The sequence below is a fragment of the Nomascus leucogenys genome, chromosome 21 (genome assembly GCF_006542625.1).
Source record: "Nomascus leucogenys isolate Asia chromosome 21, Asia_NLE_v1, whole genome shotgun sequence".
NCBI lineage: Eukaryota > Metazoa > Chordata > Mammalia > Primates > Hylobatidae > Nomascus > Nomascus leucogenys.
The window spans coordinates 50,941,568-50,957,540 of NC_044401.1; the positions used below are offsets into that span (position 1 = coordinate 50,941,568).

At 52.0% G+C, this 15,973-nt stretch overlaps 1 protein-coding gene across 1 annotated transcript in view; it reads right to left on the reverse strand.

Annotated features, from left to right (window-relative positions):
- Positions 1–15,973, reverse strand: part of SLC6A6 (solute carrier family 6 member 6) — an 87,120-nt gene that overhangs the window by 57,536 nt on the left and 13,611 nt on the right. The window contains exon 2 of the mRNA XM_003265019.3: positions 15,708–15,749. The gene's annotated coding sequence lies outside the window, so the exon portion shown is untranslated. The remainder of the gene's footprint in view (positions 1–15,707; positions 15,750–15,973) is intronic.

Genomic DNA, 15,973 nt, shown 5'->3' on the forward strand with positions numbered 1-15,973 from the left:
GCAAACTGCAGTGACAGATGCTGGGGGCTGTGGACAGTGGGGAAGGGTGGACCAGGATGTGCTCCCAACATCTGACCACAGTTTCCCATCAAATGGTCAAAATTCTGCAGATGAACCCCAGATCTTTAGGAAATCACTTTTCATTAAACAATATATCCATTCCTGAGCATCTTCCAATAATGACTTTGAAGTTAATTTTTCCTGCCCCTAAAGGTTTGCCAAGTGCCAGGGGATGCCCTGGGATCCCACACAAAATCAAAGACTCACAGTGGGGCTTCGGAGGTCTTGGCACATCCACATCCAAGCCCATTTTACAGATGAGGAAACTGAGGCCCAGGCCACACAGCAGATCAATGACAAGACAAAGCTACAGTCTCTAGCCTCCTCCACAGATGGCCCCATCAGAGCTGGAGGGAACTCATTTCACAGAGGGGAAACTGAGGCCTGAAAGATGTGGTGGAGGGGTGGGACATTCCCGACAACCCTAACTTGGTGGGATACAGTGGACGCAAGCTCTTCTTCCAGACCTGGGAAGAACATATCTAATTCTGTCAGGTTGGCAACTGTTGGTGCAGCGGTGGCAGCGACTTCCAGCACTACAAGATGGTGCCTAACAGCGGCTACTGCTCAGCCAGAAGAAAAGCTCAGCACTAAAATCCACACTCGGGTGGGGCTAGGATGCAGGGAGGACTGACACTTCTCAACTGTGGTCTTCCTACGTGCAGAGGCCATCTCCCAGGGCAACCCCCAGTGGTAGCCATCTCCCTCAACTTTCCATTGCAATTTAGCTTAAGCTCTGGGGGTGCTGGGGACATGGTATACCTTCTGATGGCCTGTCACTCGTGGTGTGGCCCAAGTGGCCACACCAACCATTGGAAACTCCTTGGAGGCATGCCGTGACCTCTGCTCCCACCTGCTTAGCCGGGTTTGTTTCTAGCAAACCCCAAATGCCTGCCATGTCAGCCCCCAGCTCAAGAACTATCAGTGACTCCCAGCTGCCTAGATAATAATCTAAACTTCTCGTCTTGGAATCCCAGGCTCACTAGAGTTGTCTGCCTTGCCCCCAATCTCTGCCACCTTATTTCTCCTTTTGCCCAGCATGAGTCTCCCCGGCACTGCCCCTTTCAAGTCTGTGCTTGGTTTGTGGGTTCTCTTACATTTAGGTAGATCCCACCCACCTTGAAGACCCTGGCCCAAGTGTCACCTCCCTGCAAAAGCCCTTCCCGCCCACCCAAGACTCTTCCGTTTAGCATCCTCCAGCTCAAATCACCCCCACCGTTCACCAGACACTGGACTCTCATTCAGAACTGTGCAACTTTGGATAAAGTTCAAAGTTCTCCTTGGGAAACCTCAGTTTCTTGACCTGTAAACGGGCCTCATAATCTGTAAAGTCATTCATTGCTGAAGTTTCTGGGATCTTAGGAGGGACTAGTGGATGACCAAAATCCTCACATGAGGAACATCAGAGTTGCCTGAGACACTGGCTAAAAATGCAGATGCCTGGGCCCATGCATACCTACTGACTGAATTTTCAAGGTAGGGGCCCACGAATCTGTCCTGTTTAACCAGCTTCCCAAGTGAATCTTAAAATCAGGTGAGGTTGGGAATGGAGGTGCTAATAATGAACTGGGAGGCACTTGGGCAAAACATGAAACAAAATCAGCTCAGGAAAGAGATTAAGGCTGGCTGATGACAGCGTGTGCATGTGATGCATGTGTGCACACAGACGTCTCATCTGCCAGACTGTGAGCATCTAGGGGCTGGGCCAGGCTGAGTTTCACTTCTGCCAGCCTCACTAAGTCCAGGATCATCCCGATAGCCATTTATCCCGGACTTGAGAGGTTGCCAGAGAGTCTCTTATTCCCTATTGCTGCTGCTCCTCACCAGGCCCTGGCAGATAAAGACCTTGGCCCTCATTTTACAAATAAGGAGAATGAGGCTCAGAGGAGAATGACCTGGCCAAGATTACTCCATAGCGAGTGGCAGAGCCCAGATGTGGACCCAGGACAGAGCCAACATGCCTTTATCCACTTGCTAAAGAGAAAGGGAGTTTGAGAAATCAAGGCAAGGGCTGGCAGGGGTGACCTAGGGCTTCTGGAGCTGGATAGCTGAGTGGGGCCTGCATGTTTGATACTGGGGGGAGAAGCCTTGGAGACCAACCCCGATTCCTGGGGGTAGGGGGGTGCAGAGGGAAAAAGAAGCCTGGCCTTGTCTCTGTAGCAGGCGATGGGCACAGTTCAGCTGAGCAGGCCCCAGGCAGTGTCTCTAAGGACAGGAATGAGCTGCAAGGCACATTGCCTGGGGCTTAGGGGCTCCCCTCACTGTCACCCAGCAGAGAGGAGTCACTTTCTCCAACAGAGGCAGCAGGTGGGACTCCCCCAACAGCAGAAACACCTGTCCCTTAAACACCACCTCCCCAGGCATAGGGAACAATGGCAGGAAAGGCCACCGGAGGCTCTGGTGACACTGCTTGACCAAGGTGAGGCTTGCCGGCTCTGGACTGTGGTTTAGACCTGCTCTCAGGAGACTCAGCAGCCTGGAGGTGCAGGGTCCCAACTGTACCTCCCACACACCTGCACACACAGCCCCTCTCTCAGTGAAGGCACCCTCCCCAGGAAAGTTGTACACCATAAATAAACCTGTCTGTGCTTCAGGTTCCTCAAATGTAGAATGGGAGTAATAACAGTACCTAAGTTGTGAGGCTGTTGAGAGATTAAAGAACCAAATATGTATGGACTGCTTAGAACAGTGCCTGGCATATAGCAGGCACTTAGAAAGTTCAAGCTATCAGGATGACAACAAAATTGACCGGCATTCTTGCTCAAATCATGGGCAGCCTGGACTCTGAGCCGAGGCCCTGCTGAGCATCTCTTGGGCACCATGCCCGCCGAGTGCTTTACAGATCATCTAACAGGGCCAAGACCAGGGCTCAAACACTGGCCAACCGGTTCTGAGATTCAGGGTGTCACCCTAACACCTGGGCCTCCTCCTAGCTGCCCCCTCCCTTCTATTCCAACTGTCTCTCTCCTGGGCCTCTCAGGGGCCAGACTCCTCTTCTGCAGTGCGTGTGACTGGGGGATCCTGGGGTCCCCTGGGTTGGTGGCTCCCTGGGGATCTGAGCACAGATGTGAAAAGCTGCCATCACCTCCCTCCCCTAGCCCTTAGGGTACAGTTAGGGAAGCATCTCAGGGCAGAAAGCAGAGTGAAGGAGCCAGGGGCCAGATCAGGGCCTGCAGTTCCCCATGCAAAGTACTGAGTACCCTTCTGGCCCTTGGGATGGTGGCACCTGCTAAGCTGGGGAGGTGGAAGTTACAGGGGCTGGGAACCGGACACGAGAGTAGAAAAGGACTTTGCTGTGGACCTGCAGAACAGCCCCAACAACCCACAGGAGGGAACAGCAGGGCAGCTCCTTGGAGCAGGGTGGCCAGGCAGCTTCTCTTCACCTGCTGGCCCCTGCGGACACCTTGGGCAGCTGGAGAGAAAACCTGCAGGAGAGGAATGTCACCTTGCTGGTGGCCCCTAGGATGGCTGCAACTGCGGAAATCAGACACTGGGACCCCTCAACATGGCAGCTTTGAAACCCCACAGCTCCTGGCTGAAGGTCCTTGGGCACCGGGGACCCCTCCTTTAGGCATTATTGAATGATAAATCATCCCAACTACTTAATGCCCAGAGTTCACATACAGTAAGGAGACAGAGGCCTGGGAAGGAAGGCGGGGTTAGCCAGGAAGCTCTGAAGCCAGGCTGATGGGGCTCAAACCCCAGCTCTGCAACCCTGGGCAGCATATGCTCTGTGCCTCGGTTTCCTCACTTGTAAAACATGGCTGATAATGGCATCGACCTCACAGGGTGGATGGCGATCACACAAGGTTAATTGCTCAGGACAGGGCCAGGTGCCCAGAGAAGTGCACGTTAAAACTCCACATGTGAAGGGGAACATCTACTCATGCTGGGGCTAATCTGGAAGAGCTGCCTGCCTGTAGCAGGACTCAGGACAGCTGCAATTATTGCAGTTGGCTCTTAGGTCTTCCCAAAGGGCTTCTACTGTGTGGCTGTCCAAGGCCAGGCTGTGGGCTATGCCACTCTGGAATGAAGCCTTCCTCAGCCCACAGTGTGAGGTGTCCTTGCCTTCTAACATTACTGCCTTACAATTTTTGGGGTCTTATTATTTTTGGTATGTGGTTTCTCCTTTTACATCATGGTGAGAGCAGTTGTCACTTAAAAAAATCCCCATACGGTGGTAAAATTAAAAGTGTGCCAGCCAAGGGCAGGTCGCTCCACCTCTCAATCCAAATTTTGTTTTTGAATTTGAAGTAGCTTGTGAAATTCAACAGTATCATCTGGCCTAATGTCTCCATTGCACAGGTGGGGAAACTGAGGCCCAAGTGGAGAAGGGCTGCTTGAGCCTGGATGAGAGCCTTGGTCTCCCATGTCCTAGGTCTGGTCTGGATGTCCAGTTCCCTCCCCTGCTGCCTGGATGTTCTAGGACCAGCAGGACTCCCTACTGATTTGGGGAGCTCTCTCCCAGGCCTAGGAAACACAGAGCCCCAAATCCTACGGAGGTCCTTGGCCCCAAGGGAGGGTTCCGCCGACCCCTGTCCACCTGGTGACCCACGTTGGGTCAGCTCAGGTACTGAGAGGATGCCTCCAGCAAGGATTTGGGCTGAGGTGGCAAAACAGAGGCTCCTATTGGTAGTCTGGTGGGGGCGACATGGGCAAGTATCCTCAGTGAGAGGAACCATGCCCTCCTCTAAGCTTCGGGCCTCTGGGGAAGACCTTTGTCCCACTGGGGGCTCTGGAAGGGCTACCCAGGTTGCCAGGAATTAAATGTGACCAAAGGGCTCCCACATTCGCCCCCTGCACCCTCTCACTGTGGGCAGAGTCCACTGGACCCCATTTCCCAGGTGACTGCAGCTGCTGGTGACCTCACAGAGCATGAGTCACAGAAGGGAACCCAGCGTGGTTCTGGAAAGGGGCAGAGGCTCTGTGAGCAGATGGGGACATGGGTGGACAAGCAAGCACTACTTACTCACTGGAGGCAGGGGAGACTGAGGCACAGAAGCAGCCAGAGAGTGCGGAAGACACCCAGCACCCAGGGTCTCTGTGCCTCAGAATATCTGAGCATGAGGTCACAATGCCCCTTCCAGCACAGTGCAGGGTGCTGGGAGGCTGTGTTTTCCGGGAAAGTATACCACATAAGAACGCTCTGCAGCAGAACTAAAGCCAGAGAGGGGTTCCTTTATCACAGAACCCCTCATCGCCACGCCGTTTCTGGGAGGCCCTGCCATTCCCGGGCCCTGGAAGACAAATTCCTGCTCATCCTCAGGTGCACCTTCCCCTGGGAAGCCCGCCCAGAAGTTTCTTCTTCCTCATCAAGACCGCAGGAAGCTCTAGGGCGGGGCCAGCCCTCCTCCCAGGTAGGGATGAGGAGGGTCCCGGCTTATTGTCATAGCAACCCTTGGTTCTCCTAATTCCACCTGTTCTTGTATAACTGAAATAATAACTGCAGCTGACATTGTCTGTCTGGCACTGTGACGGGCACTTTATAATTCTAGCTAATAGAAATGTTTTAATCAGGCTAAATATTTTTTTTTTCCTTAAATCATTTTTCACTGATTACACCTGCTTACTTTTCTCCTAATTAGTCCGAAAGTAGCGAGACTTTGTAGCATCTTAGAGTCTAATGGGGCTTAAAAGCACACTCGAAATGCTTTAAATGTATGCAAAATCCTCCAACCTCGTGGCCAATCCCAGCTCCCTGGGCTGCAGGCGTGCATGTGCAGTTGGGGGATCAGCAGGTGGACGCATTATTTTACCCAATCCTTAACCAGCCACCCTTTGAGATGGGGGGGGACTTACCCTAAATGGAGATGAGGAACTATGGCTCAGAATCAATAAGCGACTTGACCAAGGCTGCACAGCCAGGAAGTGGTGGACTGAAGTCTGGATCCGTAACCACTGCGCTCTGGGGCACCGCCTGGCTGTGACCTTAGATACCAGGAAGTCTCTCTCCCTCAACCTGACACAGGGGGAAACTGAAACCAGCAGGAGGCAGGGGAATTATTTTTCAAATTAACTCAAGGATTAGAATCCAGGTCTCTTGAATCAGCCCAGATCAAAAGTATTTTCACGGACCGGGTGGCAGCTGGCCTCAATCACAAGAGCAGCAGCTAACAACCCTGGCTGCGCGAGGCCCAGTGCTCAATGCTTGCAAGGATCTTCCCATTTAATTAATTATACTCATAATTGGTGAGAGTCCTGCATACCTGCCGTGATTACTAACTACTGACCCCGCAGGCTAGGGAAGAAATGTTTAGCCATTTAAATTCAGACTGGCCAGAGAAATTAGGTGGCTGATATCCAGGGGTGTGACTAATCTCAACAAAACTGATGAGGGGAAGGACCATGGGTAGTCTCCCAACCCACATCATTTTCGGAAATGCAATTGTTGCCTTCCACCCTCCCTGCCCCCTGAGTCCCCCACCCACCCCTCACCTCCTTAGACCTTCCTTTCACTCCTGCAAAGTGTCTCACCCACTGCAGCCCAGGGTGTAATCAGCTTATTCTCCCGTCTATAGCCTGGGCCATCTGAAAACGGCTCCCTTTACTCCTTGGGGGCAAGGATACCTGCGATTTAGGCCACAACTATATATAGCCAAGAAATCCGTCCTTTTTAATTGACTCATCTATTTATTTGGTCAAGCGGTTCCTGCTGACCCCTAGATGGCCGAGTTCTACATAATTCCTCCCGACAATGTGTGTGGAGAGGAGGGGCCCTCCCTGCCTCTGCTGCTTGGGCTCTGTATTCCCAATGCAGGCAGCTCCTGCGGGACTCTGTTTCCCAAATAAGGTTTGCCTAGTTCCACCCTTCGCCTATGCTGCATCACCTAGAAGGTTTTAGTTGGAACCTAACACTGCACCCCTTGCCAGCTGCAAGTGGTGACCTCAGGAATGTCACTTCCCCCTGGGGGGCTCAGTTGCATCATCTGTAAAATGGGTCATCACGAATTACACAAGGAAGGTACAAGGAAGTGCCTCGAATACACAATTGGATTTGCTCTCAGGAGAAACAGGATACTTTGTGCCCAAGAAAGATTAGCCATCTTTCATTGCATGCCTTCGTTCAACCAACACTTGACCTTGACTCCGCCCCTTCTTAGCATCCAGCTAAGTGCAGAGAGAGGCAGAAACAAACACCCCTGGGCTCCAGATCTGCCACACTGGGAAAATACCAGCTGAACGGTTTCTCCAGCCAGTGTTGTGTGTCAAACAGGCAGCTTCGACCGAGCTTCCTTTGACAGCGCTGCGTCCCGGTCCCCTCCCTCCCAATGCACTTCACGGGCTCCCAAAACCACGTGAGTCAGCAAACTGGGTTAGACACCTCGTTAGAGTGGGTTTCCTCTGGAGACTTGTGGCCGTGCCTGTGATTCTCCTGCAGCCGTGTTTGGGTGAAGGCAGAGTTTGTCTGTTCAGAAGCCAGTTCTCAAAACAACAAGCACTACCTTTAAGGGACAGTTGGAAGCATGAAATAAGGATTCCTGTTTCTGGCTGGTTCCCCAGAGTGAATCAAGACCAACCACTCTGAACAGATCCCAGGTCACTGAGCCAGACCCACCCCACCCTCACCCCAGGCAGCTCCTCTCCCCTCCCCACTGCCCAGAGCAGGACACCCCAGCCACGCTGCACCCCTTAGGGCTTCTAGAAAGTCACTCCAGGCTTCCACTCTCTACCAGGCCTTTCCACGGGCTGTTTCCCCTACTGGGAATGCCCTCACTGTCTGGTGCCCAACTGGCATATTTTTGATATTCAAGACCTCTGGGAGCTTTTTTTTTTAACTTTGCGTGCCCAAAGCACCTTCAAGAGACCCTCCCCACCCCTGACAGGGTCCTGATTTGTAGCATCTTCCCACACAAGCTCCCAGGCTGGACAGAGGACAGCTCATTTCTGGGTCCCTAGCCCCAGCTGGGGCCTGAACCACAGCAAAAGTCCATAACTTTTGGATGACTGATCAGACTTTCAATTCTCAATGTTTATGTGCTTAGAGATTTTCCCCAAACTTCCCCTGACGTCAAACACTCTTGCCGGGGCCTTTCCCCTACTCAGCAGAGCTGGCAGGGGTTTGAAAAGGTGACTTTCTCAAATGGACTAGAAAGGCCAAAGGGAAATAAAAGGTCTCGACTCCATGACCTTAAGCTGGGACAACCCTTCTCCCCAGAATCATCCTGCAGGTCCAGAACCCAGCCATGAGAATTCCAGACTCGGCCGCATAGGGATCGCTTGGCCCACAGAAGGCCACACTCCCTGATTTTGTCTCCTTTAGGGTGAGAGACTTCACTGAATGTCTGGATTGTTAAATGTCAGTAAATCACCCCTGAATTATGACCAATATTAATTAATAAGACACATTTGGTATTTTCAAAATACCAAATTGCTTTCTCCTATATGCACTTGCTAACCCAGTAGATATCACAGGGCCCATTTTACAGATGGGGCAACTGAGGCCCAGGCAGAAGATGGACTTGCCCAAAGAAGTAGCAGCAAATACTATTCTCTTGACAGCACCACAACAGGAAGGTGGTTCTGAGAGGAGCAGAGGCCTGAGGTCTCAAGGTGCTGTGGGACCTTGAGCAGGTCACTGCACTTCTCTGAGCCTCGGAAGGCTTGTTATGAGGAGAGTGGATGAAAAGGTGGAGGCAGACAGGCTCATGAGCCCACAGTCACAAACAGCTTCCTTCTACCCACCTGAGACAAGGCCCAGCCTCCTGGCTCTTTACCAACTGCACTGTGCCTGGTGTATAGTGGTTGCTCAATATTTACTAAGTGAATGAATGTTGTGTCACAACATTCATGTGTGAGTGTCTCACACTCATCCCAGGTGTGAGATCACACCGAGGCATGAGAAGGCCTGGCACAGCAGTGCTCCCTCCCCTGGGCACACTGTCTGTCCTTCCAGAGGCACTTCGTCCCCTTCTTCCTATCCAGAAGACACCTCTTGCCTGCTGGCTGTAGAGTCCTTTTGAAGTCCTCTGGGTTCCTCTACAGTTTTTCCAAAGCAAATGCCCATTACTAAGGGTGTCACGAGGACAACACACATGCCACCTCTTCCCACCTTGCCCCCTTGACGGACACTGCTAATCAATCCTGGCTTCCTTCTCATTGAGGTGGACCCAGTCTTGGATTCCTCATCAGAATCTGGTCTCTCTGGGCCCCCGGTAACTTAAGGGACAAGAGACAGACCCTTGTCTGGGAACCCTTGTCCAGGACAAGCAGGATGCCCAGAAGAGACTTGAGGGGCTGTGAGACTAGCAGAAGCTCTCAGGAAAACTCAACCGGAAAACATAAATGAGAACCTAGCCCCGCCCTTGTGACACAGGTAGCAAAGGAGGTAGGAGGTGTGAGTCCTTTGCAACACAATGGCCCAGGTGGGACCCTACAGAGCAAGAGGAGTGAGGGTGGGGATTTGGAGGTGGGAGCCAAGCTGGGGCTAGCAATTGAGAGGCTGAAGGGCAGGGATGCAACTCTACCTCTGGCTGGGAGGAGGGTGGGGGTGAGAAGCAATGACAGGAAGCTAAGGTGGCCTGCGTGCAGGCCCCCAGAGGGTGAGCCACTAAGCGGCCAAGCTGGGGTGGGGCCTGGACACCGGCCCTATGCCGCACGTGCTTTGTGCCTGACTTAGTGGAGGACACTCAGCTCAGAGGAGAGGTCTGCACCAGGGCACCCTCCTAAATCGAAGGGGTGGAGACTCACCCAAGCTTGGCACTGCCACCCCAAGAACCTACCCTGGGAATAAATGATTTGTTCTATTCACTCTTTTTTCCATGGTGAATCAGAGGGTTAGTGACTTGTCCCAGCTCTGCCAGCAAGTGCGTGGAGACATGAGTAGATAGAGGCACCCTGAGAGTCCCTGCAGGCAGCTGAGTCTGAATACTGACCCCAGGGCACCTTCCTTCATGGGTGCCTGAGGAGCCAGCCCTCCAAAACCCCCGAGGCTGTCTGCAGCCCCAGGGATCCTGGCAGTGCTTGCTTTTTAAGTCCAGGAGGTTTCTGGACTTAATTGTCCACTGACTTAGAACACATAGACAGATGGAAATGCCTTCCAGGAACTCCCCTCAGACTTCACTGAGGTGGGCAGCCATGGTCCCGAAAGTCCCTGTCCATTTCTCAAAAAGCCCCCTCCCTTAAGAAATCCCTCTCCGACCCCTGCTGGGTCCAAGAGCCGAGACGAGAAGATGCACCCAAGACGTCCTCACTCCACCTGAGGCCCAAGCTTTCCCGCGAGGCTGAGGCCAGAGAGGAGGCACCTGCCTGCCCTGGCCCCATCTCCCAGCAGCAGCTGTGTGCAAAACCAAAGCCAAAGATGTGGGCTAAACCCAGGCTCCTGTCCTGACATGTGGCTGACTTCCAGTTTCTCACTGCCTTCCTGAGCCCCAGTTTTCTCACCTGTAAATGGGGGGCAGTAGTAACCACCCTACAAGATGATGTAGGTATCAAAGCTGGAAAAACCGTGCAAACTGTAGAGGGCTGCAGATGCGATTACTAGGCATATATTCAGACTTCTCTGAGATAGAGGCGCCAAACATAATCACAATAATACTAGCAATAACAATGATAACTTCATTTATTGAAGAACTGTTATGTGCCGTTCTGAGCTAACGTCCACAGTTAGAACTGCTAACTTTCACGGTTTTTCTTCCCTGACCCTCACAACCAGAGAAGGGAGCTTCTACATCAGGCCCATTTTGACAGAGGACACTGAAGCCCACAGAGAGGTTAAACGATGTGCCCAGAGACACAGAGCAGGGTAGAAACTGAATGACATTCACACTCAGGCTCACGGGACCCCTGAGCTCAGGTCCTAACAGTACATCTCCTCTAGAGGATGGGGTATATGTTTTTCAACCTCGAGTCTGGCCCAGTACTCAGAGCTATTTTTTGCTTACTGGCTTTTTCTTATCTTCCCCAAATGAGAAAGGCTGGCAGACTGGTGGCTGCTTCTCTGGGATGAATTGTTTTAAATCCTGTTTCCTACAGTCCCGAAGGCAGGAGCTCCCCAGAGAGGTGCCACCCCTCCCTCTCGATGCCCCAGGGCTGTCACTGATATCAGGCCAGAGTGAAAATGAGGGCAACCTCTGTGGGGTCAATGATTCATCAACACGTACCCAGCATCTCAAACACGTGCACCCCATTCAACCAGCAAGCCCACTTCTTGCTTAGATCAACGTGTAAAGACGCCCACTCAAAAGAAGTTCACTGGCTTCAGCTTTGCCAGACAAAAAAGTTCTGGAAATTGGCCGCACAACGCTTTAAATCTACTTACCATGACTGAATTATACACTTTCAAGGGGTTAAGATGGTCAGCTTTACATTGTCTTTTACAACAATTGAAAATAGAGGCCGGGCATGGTGGCTCATGCCTGTAATCCCAGAACTTTGGAAGGCCCAGTCAGGAGGATCACTTGAGCCCAGAAGTTTGAAACCAGCCTGGGCAACATAGTGAGACCCAGTCTCTAAAAAAAATAATTAGCCAGGCATGGAGGCATGCATGTAATCCCAGGTACTCAGGAGGCTGAGGTGGGAGGAAGGCTTGAGCTTGGAAGGTCAAGGCTGTAGTGAGCTATGATCACACCACTGCTCTCCAGCCTGGGTGACAGAGCAAGACTCTGTCTCAAAAAAAAAAGCAGAGTGGTTTACAAGAGAAACTGTAACCAGCCAATTTCCCATCACTATGGGATTAATTAAATAAACACTGGTTTATCCAAACAAATCATGGCTTACAACAAGGTCAGCAAACTGGCCATTGGGCCAAATCCAGCAGCTTGTTTTCTCTTGCCTTAGCCTCCAGAGTAGCTGGAACTACAGGCATGCACCACCACGCGCGGCTAATTTTTGTATTTTTAGTAGAGATGGGGTTTCGCCATGTTGGCCAGGCTGGTCTTGAACTTCTGACCTCAAGTGATCCTCCCGCCTCAGCCTCCCAAAGTGCTGGGATTACAGGTGTGAGCCGCTATGCCTGTTCAAAAATGTATGACTTTTATAACCAGAGTAAACAATAAATACCATTTTATTACGGTCTTGGGCCTTCTAGGAAGCGAATGTTGAGGTTGGCACTTTTGTTGAACGGGCCTGAGGTGGCCTTTTCTACAACACCGGAAGTCATGGGCCTGTTATACCAACACTCCTACATGCACCAGTTTACAATGGGTGTGGGGCGTGGGGGCAGACGCCCCGTGGGAGATCTCACCACAAGCCCAGAGAGGGTCTCCCTGTTAAGAATCTTCTTCCTTCCTTAAGTTGCCCCAGGCACCAGGAGGGTGAATCTGATTTCTGGACTCGGCCCCATAGCTGAGGGGGTGGGGAGTTGCTCTAGGGGGGCTCACCTTGGGGGATAAAATGAGAAATTGCATGTGGGGTGCTTGGCACTGATGTGCTAGGCCTTTTGCGCACTTAACCTCACTGTGCTTACAAAGTGATGAGGTTACCCCCACCCCAAAATCCCAGTATCACTGTCTTTCTAACCCTCCTGGGTGCCACTATTGCTCCATTTCAAGGGTGGGTTACCTGAGGCTCAGGGTAGTTCAGTGACTCCTCCAGGTCATGAAGCTGGCAGGGGCTGGAACCGGGATTTGAACTAGGGACTGCCTGACTCCCCAGCTCCATGGACTCCACTACATGGGTTGCCTCCTGTCAGCAATACTTTTTTGGGCTGGTCCATTAATAGTTCAGGCTCTGCTGAACAACCAACACACATTCACATGTCCGTATCATGCCCTTTTCAGATGAGAACCTGAAGGTCAGAGCCCTCAAGTGACGTGCCCAGCGAGGAGGGCGCACACCTAGCAGTGCTCAGACTTCAGAGGTGACAAGGTCTGTTCTTCCACCCGGTTCCTCTAGACACCCCTGCTGTGTCAGGGGGCCGAGGAGCCCTTTCAGAAAGTGTTAAGCCAAGAGGGCTGCTTGGAGGAGGCATCAGATAAGTCTGAGGGCAAACCTGCCTCTCGGGCTTTTCTATCAAATGGGCTCCCAAGCGCAAATACATCAGCAAGCCTCAAAAAGAGGAACATTGGCAACCTCTGTTTATTGCCCATCCCAGGCAGGGCCCCTTGCACAAGACTCTTTATCTGGAAGCAGAACTCACATTCCAGCCTCACGGCAGCAGGAGCCTCATTTCCCAGCTGCCTTTGACTACTCATTAACCAGGAGGAAGGCCTGGGGGAAGGGGAAGGGGAAGGGGCTGGACCCAGAGGCCGTTCCCAGCCTGGGGAAGTGGGCTAGAGTCAGCTCAGTCAGGTTCAAATCCTTCCCAGCTGTGTGGCCTTGGGAACAATCAATTCATCTCTCCAAGCCTCAGTTTTCTGATCTGTACAATAGGGATGACATCAGCGCCCGCCTCACAGGGCTCCTGAAGAGGCTGTGCATGAGTCTGTGACATGTTTAGCAGTGCCTGATGTGCAGTAAGCGCTCAATAAATTTGTCATATTTTTTCAAAAAGAGTAAGAGCACACCCACTTCTTTGGGTTGACAGAGTTAATACAGTAAACCTCTCGGCAGCATATGAGCATGCTGAGTCCAGGAAGTGGTAGCAATTATTATTATTGATGTCTATAATTATTATGATGACGCCTGTGGAGGCTGACATCGAGTAGGTCACCTCCATGCCTGCCCAGCGGCTGGCTGGGTACACACCCCTGCCCGATGTCACAGCACAAAGAATACGTCTCCATGGGGTGGGGCTGCTTGTGACCAAGCATCCTAGGCCAGCCGGGCTTGATGAAAAGGAAGGACTTGGTCCAGCCGCTAGCAGCAGCAGGCTGAGGAGCTCTGGGCCACAAACAAACGCTTGTCTAGTCCCGGCTTCACAGGGGACCCCACTCCAACCAATCCAAACCCTGGACCAGTGGGAGCTTAACCTTCCCCTTAGAAATTTCTGCCCAGGAAGCTAGGGTTTTCTAATTCCAAAGCAGAGTCCACAGTGGGTCTTGACATCAATGTAAGGGGTCAAGGCCATCTTTTTCACTAAAGGAAGACAGAGCAGACCAGAGCACAGCAGATGGCGAGTATGAGGATTACCTGAGAAACTTCAGTTTCAGGGTTTGAGTTTCACGTGCGTGTTTGTGTACATGCGCACACAGGCCACATCCCATTGTAGAATGTATTTAATGAATGCTGAGGATTAAATAAGGAAAGCCCCTAGAGTAGGCAATGTCTTAATCAGTGAAGAAGGCATCCCTTAAACTCTTTTTAAAAACATAATGACGATCCTGAACTAAAAGGAAAATAAAGCCGCTGTAAACACTGAGACAATCAGTGCAATGCCATTAAGATCCACAGATAACAGAATCACGTCAGAGTTAAATCAGTGTCCTGGGGTAGATAACTGTGCTAGGGTTATATAAGAGAATGGCCTTGCTCTTTTTTTTTTTTTTTTTTCAAGACGGAGTCTCGCTGTGTCGCCCAGGCTGGAGTGCAGTGGCGCGATCGCGGCTCGCTGCAAGCTCCGTCCCCCGGGTTCACGCCATTCTCCTGCCTCAGCCTCCGGAGTAGCTGGAACTACAGGCACCCGCCACCACGCCCGGCTAATTTTTTGTGTTTTTTTTTAGTAGAGACGGGGTTTCACCGTGTTAGCCAGGATGGTCTCGATCTCCTGACCTCGTGATCTGCCCACCTTGGCCTCCCAAAGTGCTGGGATTACAGGCGTGAGCCACGGCGCCCGGCCTGGCCTTGCTCTTATGAAAGACCTGAAGGATTGAGGTGAAGGGGCATCATGCCTGCAATTTACTCCCCAATGATTCAGCAAAAATGGAAGAATGTTCACGTGACTGTTTTTATTTAACATATTAGTGAGAAAGAGATGAAGCGAATGTGGCAAATGTTACCCATGGGAAAATCTCAACGAAGGGCATAATGCGAGGCCACTGTAATACTCTTGCAACTTTAGCAAAAGTTTTCCATTTTACTTATTTATAATCTTATTTATATTATTTTTAATTTTCGCTGAGGCGGGGCTCATTATGTTGCCCAGACTGGTCTCGAGCTCCTGGCCTCAAGCAATCCTCCTGCCTTGGCCTCCCAAAGTGCAGGGATTGCAGGTGTGAGCCACTGTGCCCTTGGCAACATCGTGAAACCCCGTTACTACAAAAAATACAAAAATAAGCTGGGCATGGCGGCACGCACCTGTAGTGTCAGCTACTAGGGAGGCTGAGGTGGGAGGATCACCTGAACCTGGGGAGTTCGAGGCTGCAGTGAGCCCTGATGACGCCACTGCACCCCAGCATAGGCGACAGAGTGTGACCCTATCTCAAAACAACAACAAACCTTTAACAGAGACAGAGCCAAGCTCAGACCCCAATCCTCAGAATCAACTCAGTGAGGGCATCCTCCCCACGGCAGACTTGCCCCAGGCTACTCTGCAGCACAGCCAGGACAGGGCCCAGGCTGGGTCTCCAAAACCAGTGCTTGGCCCATTTGCAGGGCCTACCTGTGCCCTCTCTGGCACAGACTGGCTGGGGACCAAGCAGGCACAGAGTGGCCAACCCAGGCCAGGGGATCTGCCACCTGGAGGTGAGGTGCGGACAAGGTCTGTGGGCCTCAGGGGTCCCGTCTTGTCCTCCTAGAGCCTGGGGGAGACACGGAGCTCCTGAGCCCCCCACCTTGGGTCACTGCACAACGTGTGAGACACCCATCCCACCTGGAGGTCCAAGGTCACTTACGTTTGGGAGCTCCTCAGAAGGGCTGTGGTTCTGGTTCTGGATCTATTGCAAAGAGAGGAAGCGAAGACGGAAGAAAGAGATCTGGTCAGAGGCAGACTGTGAACAGGGCCCCTGATTTTCCACCCACTTGTAACCACCGGACGTGTGTGCTGGGGAGGGGTTGACCAATCCCCTTGGAAGGCCAGAACGCTGAGGCTCACACACGCAGACTCACACATGCCAACACAAGCTCACATGCAGACGCACACTCAGACACATGCGTAATC